This window comes from Camellia sinensis, chromosome 6, assembly GCF_055761805.1.
Source record: "Camellia sinensis isolate YWXY chromosome 6, ASM5576180v1, whole genome shotgun sequence".
NCBI classification, from domain to species: domain Eukaryota; kingdom Viridiplantae; phylum Streptophyta; class Magnoliopsida; order Ericales; family Theaceae; genus Camellia; species Camellia sinensis.
In genome coordinates, this window is record NC_138966.1 from 118,469,436 (window position 1) to 118,490,525 (window position 21,090).

Here is a 21,090-nt window from a genome sequence, read left to right on the forward strand (position 1 = left end):
CACCCTTTACGGCTACATGAGCTCTACTTCCCGCATGAAGGGAGAGCAGATCGGAGACTACTAGCAAACTTGGGAGGTATGCATTTCAGTTCCCTCTTTGCACTTATACTTTCTATTTCACATTTTATTCTGTTTAACACCTATGCTTTTTGCTTTACACTTTCTATATTTGTTCATGCTCTATGCTTTCTACTTTGCACTTCCTATATTTGTTTATACTATTCATAACATCGCTGCCCTTTCCTTACAGCTGTGGATTAATGTATATTTTCCAGCTTTCGATCCATAGCCTATGGAGGAGCTCCTCCTTGTTGTACGTTACTCGCAATGGTACGATGGTCGGTGTCAGCGCTGGAGTCATGAGACCTTCGCTTTCTTCCGCCATTACTTTGATATAGTGGTGTAACAAGCCCGCGGGGGACCTCGCTACAGCTCGGACTCGACTTTTAGTCACGGTTCTAAGTCTGAACCAAAGAGTCCAAATCCGGCAAATCGTTTTGAGAAAAACAGATTTTTTTGAAAGAAGTGCCAAACATGGACTGCTTTGCCAGATACAGAGTCGCCACCTAAATGTTTTTTAATGGGAAATTTAGGAAACCCTGACTCGGTGCCAAAGGCCACGTGTCCGTCATCACCAAAGTTGCCTCGGCTCGGGAACTTGGGTACGATTGGGGAAGGTCACTTCGTGAGCACCCCCGCTCACCCGATCAAAGATCGGCCTCTACTAACCATGATATCTATTTTTGAAAACATTGTGTGTTCTTATTCCGGTTATTAGCCTAGGTTACTATGTGATGCGCACAACATATAAGTATAGACTGAGTTGCCTGAATTGGAACAAAACATTTCATGTTTGTTTATTTGAAAGTGGTTTGATGGTGCTACCCGCAAGTAGGCTAAGACGTGGATTTGCCACCCTCGGGTGGGCTTAGAAAACATGATTTTGCCACTATCTAGTGGGCTTAAAACAAACAGTTGATGATTTATTCCAATCCAAGTAACCCAACCTTCACCCACAGGCATTCAGGCAGTTATATCATATAAGCACATAGCCTCATGGTAAGCATGCTATTCATGGCAGTCACTCACACGCATGCAAGGATGCTAAAGCATAAAACTTACCGAGTACTCCAAGCCAAAACAAGAACTGTATTAGAAATCATGCATGACCCTAAGTATACAGAAATGCCTAATGCAACACATGCAAAAATGCAAACTATAGCAGGCTCGGCTATTCAAAACATGGTATATGAGATGCTACAACTATCATGTATTCAATTTGGAATTGAAAATACAATACAGTTAGTATGATGCGCCGAGCCCGGTGCATGCAATACAGATGAATGAATGCAAACATGCTATCATACTGTATGCTAACTGAAATATGCCCTAATCTAACCATCATAGGCAGGTAAATAAAAGGGAGAAAGACGTGGGGTTGGAAGACATACAACACACACACGCACACTTATTACAGTTGTGCCCTCGCGCAGAGGGTTCGAATAAATATACAGTCCCGAATAAAAGAATATTACAGTCCGAATAATGTACAAATTCCTAATTAATTTACAATTTAACTAAGAAAACTGTAAAACTGGCATGCAAGCCAGGGACTGCCTTGCTTCTGATGGATGGTGCATGTCTGGGCTGCCTTGCGCGGAAATCCACTGGGATGCCCCAATTAGCCTCTGTTTAGCAGTTATTCTTGGAAAGCGCGCCAAACTCCGGAAGTTTGCTGATTCTTCATTTGCTGCAACAGAGAGCAGGAAAGGGGCATAGCAATGTATTTCACAAATGTATGCATGCCTCGATCCTCGTACCACCAATCACGCATACCGAGGCATGATGGCCGAGGAATCGAATTGCACAACTCAATATAGAATGAATGCACATGAAAACACAATAAAACCTAACTCCATCATGGATAATCCGGAGTGTCGGTGACTGGGGAATTGAGATACATTCCGTCACTCGGAGTACGAAATGCACCTCGTTTCCCGTGCCCGGGCTAACTCCTATCCCAAACACGATGCAATATGCACGATATGCATGAAATGCAACTAAGATACAATCCTAACATACACAATGCTATGAAAATGAGACGCCTCGAAATACGTGCACACGAGTACGCAAATCGAGGAAATGCATGAATGCGATCTAAGATACAACCTAGTATGCACAATGCTGTGAAAATGAGATGCCTCGAAATGCGTGCACACTGGCACGCAAATCGAGAAAATGACATACGCAATGCAAATGATATGAAAATGCGATATGGGCTTACACTAACATGAGAGGGCCTCAGCCACACTCACATAAGAGGCTGATGGATGAAAAAGAAGTGCCTCGAAATGCGTGCACACGGGCACGCAAACCGAGGCGATGACATACGCAATGCAATGGCATGAAAACATGATATGGGCTTATACCAACATGAGAGAGCCTCAGCCACACTCACATAGGATGTCGGCGAATAAAAATGAAGTGCCTCGAAATGCGTGCACACGGGCACGCAAATCGAGGCGATGACAAAATGCGATGCAATGGCATGGAAACGTGATATGGGCTTATACCCACATGAGTGAGCCTCAGCCACACTCACATAGGATGCCGGCGGATAAAAATGAAGTGCCTCGAAATGCGTGCACACGGGCACGCAAATCGAGGCGATGACAAAATGCGATGCAATGGCATGGAAACGTGATATGGGCTTATACCCACATGAGTGAGCCTCAGCCACACTCACATAGGATGCCGGCGGATAAAAATGAAGTGCCTCGAAATGCGGGCACACGGGCACGCAAACCGAGGCGATGACAAAATGCGATGCAATGGCATGGAAACGTGATATGGGCTTATACCAACATGAGTGAGCCTCAGCCACACTCACATAGAATGCCGGCGGATAAAAATGAAGTGCCTCGAAATGCGTGCACACGGGCACGCAAACCGAGGCGATGACAAAATGCGATGCAATGGCATGGAAACGTGACATGGGGTTATACCAACATGAGTGAGCCTCAGCCACACTCACATAGGATGCCGGCGGATAAAAATGAAGTGCCTCGAAATGCGTGCACACGGGCACGCAAACCGAGGCGATGACAAAATGCGATGCAATGGCATGAAAATGGCATGCAATCATTCTAATGGAATTTCAGCACTAAAATATGGGGGAAAACAGTCCCAAAATGAGGCGAAATGATACCAAATGCATGGAATTGTCCCGAAATGCGAATCTAGGCACCCGAAATGGCCTATAGCTATGCCAAACATGCACAATATGGACATGCAATGCAAAGACAGAAGCTAGACAGTCCCAAAAAAGGCATTTTCACAGTTATAAACAAGGCCAAACAGCAAGCATAGGTATACAAAAATGGCATGCAAGAATAGGGGCCAAGAGAGGGGTAATGAAGCAAGTGATATAAGCAAAACCCAAACTGAAAAATTTCCTTCTACAACACTGAAGAGGGACCAAAAATATGAATATTTACAGTATATGGCAGCCCCAAAATCAGTATACAAACATGATAGAAATGTGATGCAAAATAAGGCTCAAAAGTGGCTATAACATGAGGTATGCAAAATATTCACCAAACAGCCAAAGACCCTTAATAAAACATGTAGAATGGGCCAAAATAGGACTATTTCCAGAACTGTAAAATGGCCAAAAACAAAAGCATCATAAGCTAACTAAACATGCAAGAATGGGGAATAAAAGAGGAGTATAAAGGTAAGTACAACATGAAAGTCCCAAATGGTGTTGAGCCCTTCTTCAATGTTGAAGAGGGGCTCAAAATAAGCCTAATATCAGTTTAAAACATGCTCAAAAACAGATTACTCATGGGCCAAAAATAGCATGCAAGATCATGACATATAAGAGGATCAATGAAGCAAGTGCATCATGGAGGGCTCAAACAGGGTTGAGCCCTTAATGAAAAGTGAAAATGAGCTCAAAAGAGGGCCACTTTCAGTTAGGGCCGGAGCTTGAAACAAAAATAATGTGGGGCTTACAAATAGATCAAGAAAAAGGGTCAAAGAGGAGAAGTGTTACTCACCCTTGAAGATCAAAGCTTTTGTTGCTTCTTGGATCAATTTGCAGCTCATTTAGCATTTGAGAAACCTTCCTTGTTGCTGGAAATGAGGTGGTGGTGGTAGAGCTTGGTGGTGTAGAAGAAATGGTGATTAGGGACTTAGGAATTTTCAAGGAAATGAGAGGTATAGAGATGGCTTTGTGTATGGAAGCTTGAAGAAGAATTTTTCTAACCCTCATAACAAACAATGGCAGCTGGTTATAAGGACCAAAAGGAGGGTGTAAAGGTGGGGGAAAAGGAGGCAAGCTTTCCCCCACAAAATATCCCCCGGATTGGGATATTTTTTGGGGGAAAGGGCTACACAGCTGTAAAGTTCCTGGCACAAGGAAAATGGCCGGCTGGTTTTTGGGCTTGAAAGTGGCCGGCCGGCCACCCCCCTTAGCCGGCCAGCTAGGGGTCAAAAGGGTCAACTTCAATTAGTGGCCGGCCACCACAAAAAGGTGGCCTCCCAGGTCTCCTCTTCACAACCCTGTGGTTCGAATTTGGAAACTCTGAAACAGGAGAGAGAACAAGCCATTTTCAAGAGGGGTTCAAAAGGGTCAAATGGAATTAATGGCCGGCCACCAACTTTTAGGGTCCTCCCATGTGTGTACAACACAAATATGTGGTTCAAAGTTCAAGAAAAATGGCCCAGGTTGTTCAACATTGGCCCGGAAGGAGGGGTTCAAAAGGGTCAAATGGAATTAGTGGCCGGCCATGAACTTTTAGGGTCCTCCCATGTGTGTACATCACAAATATGTGGTTTGGGTTTGAAGAAAATGGCTCCAAGGTGTTCAACATTGGCCCGGAAGTGCGAAAAACGGGCGTCGGAGGGCGAAAATGGAATATAACTGGTTGCCAAGATAATTGCTGGCCTCCCACCCTCCAGTGACCTTACCAGTGATAAAACAGAGGCACCTGCCAAAAATGAACGAAAGTCGATGCGAAATGAATGCTTGGGGGCCAAAACACGCAGTTCGGGATCCCGAAAATGAGCTGCTAAGCACCGAAAGTGGCGTTCGGCCACGAAGTGGGTTTCTCAGACCCCAGTGTCCCTTGAAAGGGAGAAAATAAGATGTGTGCCAAAACTTAGAGCAAACGGAGATGGTTAGGCGGTCCCGAACCGAGGCACACGGCCAACAGTCCCGAAAAATCGGAAACCGGACTCCAAAATGGCAAAATGACCTGCGGCCACAAAATGTAGCCCACGGCCACTGAGAGATGGTCTACGGGACCTCTCCCTCCCCTCAGGAAAAGAAATAGAGAAAACCGAGTCTGGTTCGCAAACCGAGACAAGGCACAGAAGAGGGTTCGGAAGTCCGGAGGCAGGGCTCACGGCCGCGACTCTGAAACTTCTGAATGAGCACAATATGCAGCGTCACCGAGCGCTCAATCGGTGATGTCTGAGTCTTAAGGTCGGTCAAAAATGGGGTGTCAACAAGTGGTTGCCAACAAGGTAACCCGAAACTCATAATCATTTTTGCTTTACTATTGTTCTGATTCATACTTTGGCAACTGACGGTGACTAACAATCTGTACATTCTCTTCTTGCAGATCATGTGGCAGCCTTGGGCGATGATGCTAACCGGGGTGAGAGACCAATATGCGGGAGCTTGGGGCACATCGCGCTTCTGGATTCTACTGGAGGGCCTAGTCTGCTAGGCTTGGTTTTTGAGTGAGAGATTCGTACGCCAGACCATGGGCTTATTTGATCGTTCTGATGCCACCCCCAGCTTCTATGAGGATAGAGAATAGCCTACCATTTAATGCAATCATACAGTTCATGAGAGGCCTGGATGCTGACTTCTTTAGAGGTGTAAACACCCCATTTTTTATGGCCCTTACGACTTGGACGTCATCGCATGCACACCTGATGATGAGTCTATATGCTCGTCAAGTGCTCGAAGTCCTCGGCGGAATGCCACAACTTTGAGCCTTTCAAACCCTACACCCCTGTTGCCTCATTCTTTGACCAAACCTTGGTTCTCCAAGCCTACAACCCTTAGTGGCCTGCCGACCACCTTTTTGGGTTGCCATCCATCACTCTTGGTTGTCGACCACCAGTGATGGCTGGCCGACCACCAGTGTATTTTACAGATATTTTGTGACAGTTGTGCCAGCTGTTTGCACCGATGTTTGCATCTGCTCCCACATGTAAGGCTGGATATTCTTGAGGGGAATTCATGTTTTCTATATATAGAGAGCCTCCCTCTCATGTTTTAAGGTTAGAAAAATTTTAGAGCAAAATTTTTCCTCTCTATACAATTCTCTCTCTCTCTCTCTCTCTTCCAAATTCCTACACTTTAGTCTACATATCCTTAACCTTTGCATATACACCCTTAACCAAACCTTCTTATCTTTGAGTTGAGGTACTTTTGAGCTTGGTTTGAGCTCTTGAAGGGTGGGTTGTCTTGATTTGTTGCCTAGAATTGGTCTTCTCTTCAAAAGATATAAGGCTTTGCTTGTTGCTTTGTTTTATTTGCTATTATTCTTACTATTTTCCAACTGTTTTTGGGCTATAAAAACTCTATTTTTTCGGGCTGAAGCTTGGGTTTTAAGGCGATTAAAGGTTGAGGGGTGGTTCACCCATCTTTGCACCTTGTTATAAAAGCCTTTACCCTTGTGCTTTCCACCCGTTTACTATCTATTTTTGAGCTTTTAAACACTGATTTTTAGAGTTATTTTAGTGGCCAAAATTGTGTTTTGAAGTTCAAATTTGGTGGGGTTAGCCTCTCCTTGTGTCTTGCTTACTAGCCTAGCTTGTGCTATGTTTTAGCATATTAATCTAGCCTTTTTTGTATTAATTCCAGCATGTTTTAGGACTTATTCTAACTTTTTTAGCACTATTTTGGTTGATAGTTGCATTTGAGCTTTGTTTTGTATGCTTGTAGTGTAATTGTCCTCATAAGTTTGGTGTTCTAGGCCTTAGACACCATCTTATTTGAGTTGATTGCATTTATTTATAGCTTTCTATACTTGCAATCACTCTTAATCACCTCTGCAGCCTCCCTCATTTCTTGGCTTTTGTTTTACTTTGAAAGTGGTTCAATTAACTTGTTTGTTTAAAGCATGAGATTGAGATGTCATGCTTAATGGTTTAATTCCTTTGCGGTTCATTACCAACGGTGTGATATTTCTTTCATGCCTAAGACAACACTTGGTTTGAGCTTTCTTTCCATTTAGAGGACTCAAACTCACAATTGGACTCAATGAATTAAAGAATGGATAGTAAGCTAAAATGAAGTAACTAAAATGGTGCAAGATAATAATTGGTTTTGTGTTCAATCGGACGTTAATTGAACACATGGAAACTTGAGGCATTTCATACTCATTAGTGATGAAATGGTTCAAGTTCCCAAGGTTACCAATTCTCTTGATCAACTCATGAAAGAAAGGAGGTTAGAGTCTTATTTTGTTGTATTTATTGAAATTGCACACTTTGGTTCATAAGCCATCATGCAATGAAATTGCTTGAATTGGTGGTTTGTGGACCAAGCTTACTACTTCTTTGATTTGTTCATGAAAAGGAGGGGTGAATTGTGCAAACAAACCCTTGAGAATACCCTGTGTATGCTCTATTTGTTCTCTATTGCAGCAAGATAAACTGGGCAGTAGTGGCCGATAGGCCCTTATCACTGGCCGGCCCGCCATTGATGCAAAATTCAACAGTGTGTTCTTTGAGTAAAGCAGAGCTATTCTGGAAGTGGACAAAGGTGTTAGTGTTCTATTGCGCAACAAGGGCCTTCTAGAAGAAAAACAGTGGATTTTCGGGTGGAAACCGAGCACGTGCATGAGAATTCCTCGTATACCCAGCCTGTTTTAGCTTAAATATTTAGCTTTGATGTTTGTTTTAATTAATTAGTTGTAGCAAGTTAATTTTGTAAAGTGTTGTAATTAATTAGTTGTAGCTAGCTAGTTCTTCAATTCTGTTTTGTAATTATTTTAGTTAATTAGAATAGTTAATTCAAGTGTTGTAATAATTAGTTAAGCAGTTTAGCTAATTTCATTTGTTTTGTAATAATTAGCTTAGCTTTAATTAGTTAGCTAGTTAGCTAGTTAGTTTATTCAAACCCTCTTTCGTGAGGGCGCAATGTTGTAATAATGTGTATGTCTTCTAACCCCACGTCTTTCTCTATTTTATTTACTACCTTATGATGGTTAGTTTAGACATCATGTTTTGTTTAGCATACTTCATGCTTGAATCTATTTGTATTGCATGCACCAAGGCTCATTTCATCATTCTAACTGCATTATTAGCTTAATACTTCTTTATATACGTGCTTAGAGCAAATGTTATCAAATTGTTTCATATGCCATATTATTGCATGCATTGCATTAGTCATATTGCAGAACTCATTTCTCTCTTTGGCTTGGAGTACTAGGTGAGCCTTCACTTGTTTTAGCATGATTGCACGAGTGTAATTGTTGCCATGTCTAGCATGCTTGCCATGAGACTAATTGCTTAATTGCTATAACTGTTTGAATGCCATGGATGAAGGCTAATTGTTTGAATTGGAATAATTTGAGTAAATGTTCATATGCGATCACTTTTTCAAGTGGTCCATATTCGAAACAATTTTGCAAACAAACATGAACCAAGCATTCCAATTCTTGCAAATTAGTCTATACTTGTGTATGCGCATCACATAGTAATGCTAGCCTAACAACTGGAACAAGAGCATATAATGTACATAAGATTCATATCATGATTAGTGGAGGTCGATCTTTGATCGGGCGAGCGGGGGTGCTCAATTCATTCATGACCTTCCCCTCTCGTACCTAAGTTCCCGAGCTGACACAATCTTGGTGATGACGGACACGTGGCCTTTGGCACGAGTCATGGGTTTCCTAGATTGCCGAAAAACATTTAGGTGGCGACTCTGTATTTAGCAAAGCAGTCAATTTTTGACAATTTGATTCAAAATCAATTTCCAAAAGATTTGAAGGATTTGGACTCTTTGGTGTTTATCTATCTCACATTGCACTTGTGAGATCAGATTCAGAATCTCGAGAGTCCAATACTGTAGGGCTTATTTCGACTTCTGAAAGGGGGGGGGGGGCGAAAAACCAGAGATACAAGAGGAGAGGGCGATTACACGACATTCATTCAGACTCACCTTATGCGTCCTCTGATGGGTGCTCATGCAAGCAAAGGAGCAGGGGCTCCTGTGGCAGGTGAGGCGACTTGGGCGACTAGGGCCCATACTAGAAGGGCTTCCCCCATTGAGCAGAGTACCCATTGGTCGGAGCTTCCTACTGCGCTCACATGTTGGCGGCCGACGGGAATGCTTACCAGATTCTGATCGAGCTGGCAGAGGCTGGGCACAAGTACGTCAGAGTTCGAGGCACATCTCAAGTATGGACCACACTTTACAATTTGCATCCCACACTTTCATTTCAGATATGTTTATCCCAAACATTGATCATCCAAATGCAGTTGCAGGCATCTATAGAGTATACAAGGAGCCTTCTTGAGCAGGTCGCTTCTCTGATGGGTATGGAGCAGAGGAGGGAGGTGCTACTTGGTCTCCCCAACATCCAGGTAATTTCTTTTAGTTCAGCATGCATTTCATTACTAACCCTGTTTGTGTATCCCGCTATCATCTTTCCACTGATACATCAATACTTCAACTGTAGTCATTCCCAAACTGTACTGATACACTACATTGACAGACTGTACTCATACTGTATCTGATTTTTGCAAGACACTTATTCTACATACTATTCCTATATTTGATACACACACTATAGCTTATATGTAGACAACTGTTTTTTTTTTTTTTTTTTTTTTTTTTTTCCAGATTCCATCTACTCTGAGGGCACCAGTGGTAACAGCAGCACTAGCACCAGCAACACCTCCTCCAGCAACAGGGAGGAGAGACAGACAGGCCCCAGCTTGCGGTCAAGATGCGAGCTATGGTCCAGGCAGGGAGAGGGCACCTGAGGCTAGAGTAGTCCCTCAGAGCCCATTTTGAGCGACGATGATACTGAGACTAGTGACTCCAAGGAGTTGGTGAGTCGGCATTCTGAGTTATCCGAGAGTGGAGATGATAATGCTGGCTCGGGGTCCGAGAGCAGAGGCGACGCCAAGGCAGGCTCTGAGGTAGGGAGCAGAAATGATACCAACTCTGGTTCATGGTCTGATTCTGATAGCGGTGCCGATGGAGATAGTGCTCTTGAGTCCCCTCCGAGGAAGAGGATGAAGAGGGCCTCTCGAGCTTAGGATGATCGATGTTGATGTTTTTGTACTTTAGCTTAGTTCCTTTTTTTGTTTGGTAGCATTAGCAAATATATAGCTTCAAATAGGTTTATTTTTGCTTTTGAAACTTGTACACCTCTTTTGTAAAAAAAAAAAAAAAAAAAAACCATGATCGAAATAAAACCCTCGTAATTTTTATGAAAAGTGCTATTATTTTTTGCATCGTGTGCACCATATTTGCATGAAATGGAAATGGAATTGGATTTTCCAAGAGAGTGCTTGATTGAAACAATGTTCTTAATCAGGTAATGAGCTGACGAACAACCAAAATATGAAATACAAAATACAACTCGATAAACAAAGCAAAAACAACTTGAATACATATAAACACTTGCTAAAACCAAAAGACTTAAAACAAGACCTTAAAACACACAAAGATTAAGACAAAACCAGCAGTGGCTTGCCGGCCACAAGTGTGAAAAACCTCCAGATTATTGACAGTTGGCCTCCACTACAACCTTATCTTTTACAAAAGGTTCTGTTTCATGATTTCTTCTCCAGAACCTCATTTCAACTGCTATTTCTTCCATAAATGGAGATATTCCTTGCCGAGAAGCTCACGGATTAGATAACTACTTTAGACGGCACGGAAAAGGTTAAATTCTAGGGTTTCGGCATAATGCACTTTTTCCGTTGAGCCATACTCCACTTTGCTTTCTATTCCTCCATGTCTCGGCCCAATGCTGGGACCCAATTACACATGTCTTTCGCTTCGGAACACAAGAAATGTGCCTAACTCTTGAAGAATTTTGGGTGTTGATAGAAACCCCCGTGCGATGAGGAAATCATACTTCAACCCCTTTTTGGCCACGCCCAAGTTTTAGGACGGATGTGTAGGCTCACTTTGCACGAGGCTCGATCTTTGGCCCACAATGGAGAGCTAGACATACCCAGCTTGATTCATTAATTTTCTAACATCGATGACAGAGGAGACCTTCTTTGGTAAAGTTTTCGACAACATGCCCTCTTCTTATGTATGCTTGCTCATTTCCTTCTTGTCCCTAACTTCGGAAGATCCAATATTCAGTTGATAGAGTGGCCTAAGGTTTGAAAGAAGGTAAGAGTAGCATTGGTTTGGCACTAGCCGAGACCCTGATGGGCTTAGATACTTTTCATCGGCAAAAGATTACCAGATTCGCGGGGAGTCCACTGTTTCTTCAGGTATTGTTTCCCACCCTTTCTCATATGTGTTTCTCAGATCACTCGGCCCACATGCTCTATTTTTCTCTCAAAGCCATTTTCTTACTTTTCTCTCAACATACAACTCTCTATTCTTTAATCACTTTTGTTTTTATCCCTTCCCAGGTATGGCTTATAGTTAAGTTGAAGGTAGTGGACTCTTTCCCCGAGTACTCAACTCGAGCTTATTTTTTCCACCACTAACTAGTGGATTTTCCTAACTAGGGAAGGTGGTGCAACTGGATGTGCAGCAAGTCTGTAACTGACATATCTTGGCATTGCCCCGGGCTTAATCTGACGAAGATGAGTTACAGCATGGCTTGGTAACCTGACATACAGTTGATCGGCCTCATGCAGCGTATGTTCTACTTCCTTTTCCAGTTTAGACGCCAGTTCAGGCATGATCAAACCTGCCCAAAGTAGGGGGTAGAGTACCCAGCTTCATTCCGAATTCGTGCTTCAGACTTGGCCCGGTACCTTACTGCCTGGACGATGAGGGAACTTCTGGCCCCTGCCCCTAGCTTTAGTTATGCCCTTTCTGGCGAGTGCCCTTGGCGCGAGGATGAGGCACAAATCGGGCCCACTTTGGCTTCTTCCACAAGCACGAACAGAGGACACAGGAGCACCTGACTCACCTATGCCCCTAGTTCATTGCTTTGACCTTTCTTTTCAATTTTTATGATGTAATAAAATAAATTTTGATTTGTATCGGAGAGTTGGAGAACTTTATGTTGAAATCAATGAAATTAAAGTTGTGAGCACTAAAAATTTTCCTTGTCGTCCAAAAAAATGGTTTAAGTTGTAAAAGGTAAAATTTTGAACAACATCAACTTTTGTTAAAACTTTCCAAAACTATTTTCGAAAGTTATCACCACCTAACACGCACGGAATGAGTATCGAAGTAATTGACAATGAATCTCGAGCCGTTTGCATCACTTATGAGTATGAAATGACTCAAGACTCAAGGGTTCAACTAACATCCGATTGAACCCAAACCAAATTATTGTCTTGCCCTTTTTTAGTAACCAATTTTATTATTCCATTTTAGTTACCTTTCAATCCTTTAATCAATTAAGTCCAAAAGTGAGTTTAAGTCCTCTAAAGGAGAAAAGTGTCAAACCAAGAGTTGGCTTAAGGCATGAGAGAGATGTCATGCCGTTGATAATGAACCCCTAAAATGGATTACACCATTAAGCATGACAACCTCAATCTCAAGCTTAAAAGAACAATAGGTTTGAAATAATTCTCAAAGCAAAGAAAAAGCTAAGAAAAGAGGGAGGTTGCAGAGGTGATTAAAGGTGATCACAAGTATGGAAAACAAGAAATAAGTGTTATCAACTCAAATAAGATGGTGTCTAATGCCTAAAACACCAAACTTATAAGGACAACTACACTACAAGCATGCAATACAAGGCTCAAATGCAATGAACACTTAAAAACAGTCATAAAATAGTGCTAAATAAGTCCTAAAACATGCTAAAATTAAGACAAAAATTGCTAAAACAATAAGCTAAAACATGGATTATGCTAGGCTAGTAAGCAAGACACAAGGAGGGGAGGCTAACTACTCCAATTTTGGACTTCAAAACAACATTTTAGCCACTGAAATAATTCTGAAAATCATTATTTAAAAGGTCAAAAAAAGATAGTGTAAAGATGGGAAACACAAGGGTAAAGGCCTTGAAAGCAAGGTGTAAAAAATGGTGAACCACCCCTCAACCCTTATTGGCCTTAAACCACAAGTTTCAGCCCAAAAATACAGAGTTTATACAGCCCAAAAATAGTGAAAAAAACAGCAAGAAAAAAAGTAAATAAAGCAAGAAGGGAAGCAAAAGTTTATACCTATTGAAGAGGAGAATCAATTCTAGGCAACAAATCAAGGCAAATACACCCTCAAGAGCTCAAACAAGGCTCAAAGGTACCTCCGCTCAAAGATGGAGAGGTTTGGCTAAAAGTGTACAGGCAAAAGCTTGCAAAAAGCTAACAAATTGCAAGAGAGAAAGAGAATTTTTTGCTCTAAAAATTCCAACATTGAAAAATGGAAGGGTAGGCTTCCTATATATAGAAAACCATGCAACTCCCTCAGAAATATCAATACATACACACGTAAGAAGGTGCATGCATCTATGCCAACAATTGGCACAGCTGGTAGAAAAATATCTGCAAAACACACTTGCGGCCGGTAGGCCACTAATGGTGGCCGGTGTGTGTGTATAGGTGTATTTGTAGCTACAGCTGCATATTTTCATAATAGGGACAAATTGTTCTTGATTCATTGAAAATATGTTCTAAAAATTCTTATAAATCAATTTCTTTACACCCTATGATTGATTATTATGGCTAACCCTAAAAGATAAGGTAATGGATCAAAATATTTATTAATTTTTCTTTCATTGCAGTAATAATAGTTACATAATATTTATTACCCATATATTTTACAAAAACTTCCATTATTTCTGCTAACATATGTAAAACAAATTGTGAAATAGGAATATATATATAAAAAAATAATTTTGTTGCAATATTAAAATTGTTTAGAAAATCTTTATATGAGGCCACTTGGTGCCAATTCAGTTATAGGAGAGTTAGTACTCCTCCTATTGATGTTGTTTCAAAAAATAAATCTATTATTTTTCTTCATTTACAAACTCTCTTTAATATATTATACGTTAAATTCCACCTACTATCACCACAACAAAAAAAGCCTTTGGTGACAGACTGATTTTGTCTCCAAACATCAAATTTTTGTCACTAAAGTGATCTGTGACAAAAAAAATTTGTCACCACGTTCGTGGCCTATACGTCGTCACTGAAAGTACCTGGTGACGACAATCAGTTTCGTCGCCTATTTTTCATTTTTGGCGACGAAATGTTTAGTCTCCAAATGTTGAATTTTTCGTCCTCTAAAACATTAATTTTGTCACCAAAACTAAATAATATTTTATTTTAATTGTTTTTAGCGACTAAATATTTTGTCACCAAATATATTTTAGTGACGAAAGTTTTCCTCATCAATGATATGGATTATGGTGACAAAACAATTCGTCACTAAAATGAGCAAAAAAGAAAATTATTCAATGACAAAAAACATTTTGTCACCAAATATTTCAATTTAGTGGCGAAATATTCAGCAAATATGACGAGATTATTTGTTTCGTACTATATCATTAGTGACAAAATTATTTGTCATGTTTTTTGAAAACTAATAGCGATATTTTTTATTTCGTCACTAATAAAAATTAAAAAATTTGAAAATCGGGGTACTATTTTCTTCCAAAATTTTTTCTTTTTAGCAACAATTCCCTACACATTTCAATAACCTGTTCAATAAAATATCTATTACAAATCAATACAAAAATCTGTTCATTTTCATAAACATCACAATCGAATTTCAGCACTATCCACAAAAATACAATATGAACTACATGCGGATTATGAACATGTCTCCTAATATCCACAAAAAACGTCTACTAATATCCACAAAAATATAATATCAACCGCATGCGGATTACCAAACACATCTCCTAATATCCAACAAAAAACATGTCTACTAATATCAACAAAAATAAAATATCAAGGGCGGATTACCAAACATGCCCTGTAATACCAACAAAAATATAAAATTTACAACACAATCAAAATACATGTAAGATAATATGAACAAAAACACAAAACGAGCTACCATCTGCCCTCCAAATTACCAAATGTGTCCATATCAAATCTTGAATCTGCAAAAAAATGAAACACAAAAAAAAAAAAAAAAAACAATGCAAGTTAGACAATTATTATCTTATCCATAAAATATACAATTTAACATGCATTTTTCGAATTAGTTTTTAAATCCGGAGTCCGGTGCAAGTTTTGTTAGTTTCCACAACTTACATTGGTTCCTCTCGACGTGTTTGAGGTGTTCTCCAGGCCGTCCTGTGGCTGTTACACGATTTTGGCCCCCTAAGGTCTATTTTCAAGCTTAAGTGTGAAAAAGTACAATTTTGGACTTAGTTTTCAAACCGGGAGTCCCGTGCTAGTTCCGTAAGTTTCCATAGGTCACATTGGTCCCACCGAGGTGTTTGACATATTCCCCGGGCCATCTCGTGGTTGTTCCACGATTTTGGCATCCGATAGCTTATTTTCAAGCTTAAGTGTGAAAACGTGCAATTTTGGACTTAGTTTTTAAATCGGGAGTCCCGTGCAAGTTCTGTAAGTTTCTACAACTCACATTGGTCCCTTTTAAGGTGTTTGAGGTGTTCCCTGGGCCATCTCGTGCCTGTTGCATGATTTTGGCCTCCGGTGGCCTATTTTGAAGCTTAAGTGTGAAAAAATGCAATTTTGGACTTAGTTTTCACATCGGGAGTCCCGTGCTAGTTCTGTAAGTTTCCACAACTCACATTGGTCCCTCCCGACGTGTTTGAGGTGTTCCCTAGGCCGTCTTGTGGTTGTTGTACGATTTTGGCCTCCGATGGTCTATTTTCAAGCTTAATTGCGAAAAAGTACATTTTTCGACTTAGTTTTCAAACCGGGAGTCCCGTGCTAGTTTTGTAAGTTTCCACAACTTATGTTGGTCCCGCCCAATGTGTTTGAGGTATTTCCTGGGTTGTCTCATGGCTGTTGCACGATTTGGCCTCTGATGGCCTATTTTTTAAGCTCAAGTGTAAAAAAGTGTATTTTTGAACTTAGTTTTCAAACCGGGAGTCCCGTGCTAGTTCCTTAAGTTTCCACAACTTACTTTGGTCCCTCTTGAGGTTTTTGAGGTGTTACCCAGGCCGTCTCGTGACTGTTACATGATTTTGGCCTCCGATGTCCTATTTTTCAAGCTTAAGTGTGAAAAAGTGCATTTTCGGACTTAGTTTTCGATCCAGGAGTCCCATGCTAGTTTCGTAAGTTTTCATAACTCACTTTGGTCTCTCCCAAGGTGTTTGAGGTGTTACCCGAGCCGTCTCATGGCTGTTGCACGATTTTGGCCTCCAATGGCCTATTTTTCAAGCTTTAGTGTGAAAAAATATATTTCCGAACTTAGTTTTCGAACCGGGAGTCCCGTGCTAGGTCCGTAAGTTTTCACAACTTACTTTGGTCCCTCCCGAGGTGTTTGAGGTCTTACCCGGGCCGTCTCGTGGCTGTTGCACGATTTTGGCCTCCGATGGCCTATTTTTGAAGCTTACATGTGAAAAAATGCATTTTTGGACTTAGTTTTTGAACCGGGAGTCTCGTGCTAGTTCTGTAAGTTTCCACAACTTACATTGGTCCCTCCCGATGTGTTTGAGGTGTTCCCCAGGCCTTCTTATGGCTTTTACACGATTTTGGCCCCCGATGGCTTATTTTCTTTCTCCGACCCCTTGGAGGGAAGAACTAAAGTTCAGGATGGAGAACTAAAACCCTAATCCAGCAAAACAAGGGGAACTAATGTTCAGGATGGAGAACTAAAGTTCATCTTTTGGTAAGCAATAATTTAAATTGTACAACTACATAGAATATAAATAAGAAGAACAAGATAGAAGTTACATGAATACTCAACTTAATCTTCAATGTCAGTAACAATTGAAAGGCAAGTTTGCAATGTAATGCACTCCTTTTTTTTTCTTTTTTTCTTTTTATAACAAGGCACCCCTCACCCCACCTTTGGTGAGCCCCGAAGTAAAATCCCAGATATGTGTGGTGTGGCCACTCGCTAGTCTCACATATCAGGCAACGTAGAGACTCAAATCTAGGCCCTCCTTCTTGTTTACCTAAGGATTTACTATTCAAGCTAGCCCTAACGGGTCGCAATATAGTGCATGTTGCTTGATTTTAGTACATTTTTTTTTATTCCCTTGCAACTTGCAATAGTACCACTATTGGATAAAAGCTACATAAATGCAAAAATATAATCAAAATAGATACTAAGAAAAACTTTAATTGTACAGAGATTTTAAATTAAAACAGGCATAAATATGGAAGACCAACCAATAGTTCAAATAAGACCAAAGCGGAAAATTTTACGGTTTGCATTCATGTATATTTGGTACACACAGTAGGTCTTAGAATTGTTGCTAGAGAGGAGGCAATGCAGGCTGGAGGAAGAAGGAAGAGAGTGCTGATCTAACAAAAGGAGGACTTTAGCACCACCATGGGAATTCCCTCAACACAGAAAAGTACCAATGTCTACCAATGAATAAACCCCTTCCCATGGATCTTATAATCTACAAGGAATACATATAAGTTGGCATTAACATCCAGCTTGGAGAAATAATTCAATCACAAAACTACCAGTCATGGCCATTGAGTGCATTAGAAAATTCTAAAATTTAAATCAAAGTTAAAGACTTCAATCACAAAATTACCAGTAACGCTAGTGAGTGGTTGAGTAAATTGAAAAGTTCAAATCAAAGTTTGGCTCTCTCTCTCTCTCTCTCTACGGGATTAGAGTTTCTGGATAACAACTACCACATGTTATACTACCAATGACCTAACTCCATGGCTTTGTTTATCAGCTAATAGAATAATGCACAGATAACTCGATAATGAAAACAGATACTGTACATAAATGACATATGCAAATTATACAAAATGGAAATATATTTTTCATGTAGAGATGGAAAATGTACTTCAGAAGTCCATATTTCACATACCTTCAAATAAAGTACAAAAATCAATGCCAATTTACAACTTCTTGACATCTCCACCATCCAAATTCTGATTGTCACAATATGTTGAACTATCATCTGTCTCTGTACAAGAATTAGGAGCTGAGAAAATTACCAACATTATAAAGTATCATTATTACAAGAAAGTCCTTTAAAAACTTGATACATCATATTGTAGACACCCCATTTTTTATCATCCTCAAGACTTGGACGTCACCGCTTGAACACCCGGTGATCATCCGTGTTTGTGTTTGTCTTGAGTTCCCGGAGGTCTCGGCTACGCGCCTTGCCTCAGGACCTCTCGACTCAACTGTTTTGTGTTTGGTTTTGCACCAAACACTTGTGTTTTTGCTGTGGAGAGCAGGGAATGGCTTATTGGCCATCCCCACACATCACCGGCCATGGCTTGAGGCCACCGGCTGTGTTTTGTTGCCACCGGCCAAATGTTTGGCCGGCTGGCACTATAGATGGTCGACCGGCCATCTTTTTTGGCCAAATTGCATTTTTGACCAACCGACCACTGTGCATCTGCTTTTGTAGATATTTTATGCTAGCTGGCATACACTTTGTTCCCCTCCATACACGTGTATGGAAGGATCTCCCTCTTGGCTAGCTTGTCTTGTAAGCTTGCAAGATTGAACCTTGTAGAAGAGGAGGCCTCTTCTCCCTCTTTTAGGTTAGACAAGATTTTGATAGAGAGCTATAGTTTTAGGGTTTGAGTTGTGTATCTATCCTATATCTATATCTCCCTCTCTCTTGTATTTGTGTGTGTTTTGTCTTAGTTTTGTGCACAAACACCCACCATTACACCTTCTTTTAGCTACTGAGGTACTATGAGGCTATTCTTGAAGTTTTTAGACTGGTTTGGAGCCAAAGAAGCAGCTGGAGTGTTGTTCTTGAAAGAGGTCTTCAAGGGTAAGGACTTTACCTTTAAATACCCCATTTTTGCATCGTTTTTTTACCTATCTTGCAACTGTTTTTAGGCTTTGCATATAATATATAAAAGTTCTGTTTTGAGTCCTTTAAATAGTTGGTTAAGGGTGTTTTGAGCCTTGAGGTTGTTTGACCCATCTAAGGGCTTATTTGACCCCTTTTTTGTGCTATTTTGGTGATCTCCGGGATCATTGTGTTTAGGCCTCCTCACCATGGTGCCTTGAGGTCCTAAGAAGGAGAGGGTCACCCCCTCTCCTTGTTGTCCCTGAAAATGGCCATTTTTGCCTCTTGAGGGAGCATCTAGTTTAGGTTCATGTTGATCATGCCTTAACTGATTTCTGTGCTTATATTGCCATGATATAGCATTGTGTTAAGTTGGTTTAGGTACACCATGCTTGTTTAGCATACATGCCTTGTAATGCCATGTTTTGGCCTTAACATGCGTTAGGTTTTGATCCTTGTTCTAGCATGATTTTGGCCATGCTTTGTGAAGCTTTTGTGCTTATTTTAGCATGCTTAAGTTCTGTTCTTGGTTGTTTTGGTCGACCATAGCACGCTTAGTATAGCCACCTTGCATTTTGGCTTGTTAGCCTTAGGTGTGTGAGTGTGTGCATTACTTGCACTATTTCAGTGGTTTGGAACCACTTACCATGTTATTTCAGTCCTTATAACATGTTTGTATACTTGCATTTGATACTCCTTTGTTGCTTTAAAAGGTTGTTTCCTCATGCTCCATGAATGTGCTCCTTTGTATGCTTGCATGTTCAAGACACTTAGATGCCATCTAGGTGTTCCCTTAGCATTGTCTAGGTCTGCCTTGAACCTGTTTTAAGTCCTCTTGGCCTTGAGAGGCTAGGTTGACTTAGCCATGGTTTAAGTCTCCTTGACTTGCCTCAAGTACTTGGACCAATTGCATGCCATGTTTGTCTTGTTTAAATTGGTTTGGCACCATTATTAACATGATTTCCAGAGTTTACATTGCATGCAAATTGTTCATGTTTAAGCTCTCTTAAGTGTGCTTAAAGATTACTTGTTTGATGTTTAAGTGTTGGCCCATCAACATATACATGTGTGTGTGTGTGTGTGTAGGCCCTCATTTCCATAGCATTGGCCACTGTTTTAGGCTTGTTTGGGGGCTGCCTAAATTAGTCTAAGTCCACCCCTTTGCATGTTGTTGCATGCTCACCTTGTGTGTTATTACATACTAGTGTGTTATTACATGATTGAATAAAGTCACATGCTTGCTTGCATGCTTGAACATCCATATTGTGTCTTCCATACTTGTAGGTTACATTACTTCATGCCTTACATGCTTCTTTACTTAGGTTGTGTGCCTAACCTACATTACACATTGCATTGCCATGTTGCATACTAGCCTCCATACCTAGGATGCATTGCATTGGCATGCATGCTTCACCTCTTGAATTGATTGTGATGGAGGTTGAGCCCCCTTTGCTTGATTATGTGCATTGCATTCCATATCAAAATGCGTACTTGGTTCCTTGGGCCATCATGCATGGAATTGCGCGATTGGTGGTCTGAGAATCGAGAATCATATCTCTTTGAATCATGAATATGATAAGGGGTGTGTTTGGTGCATACATTACTTGAAATGCATTGCCATGCTATGTTTTGCCCTCTGCTGCTGTCAACAACAGATTCTGTAGGAAGATTTGGCCGGCCGGCCATCTGTAGTACCGACCGGCCATCCATAAGAAGCCGATGGACTAATTTGTGGCCAGTGACCATTCTCCATGGCCGGTGACCAATTCCCTCAGCCGGTGGTGTTCCACAGCATTCAGGGAAGCAACCCTGAGATTTGTGCAGTCTTCAGAGAAGGATAACAGTCAAAGCAGAGGCAACTTGTGCATGGCAATGGCTTTCCGAGCGGAGCCAAGCACGCATTGCATTGGGCCCTCTTCCTGAGGCTGTTTACTGCTTTTATTAGATTAGTTAATTTGTTAATTAATTAATTGGTCTGTAATATTTAATTAGCTTGTAGGATAATTAATTTGTATTATTC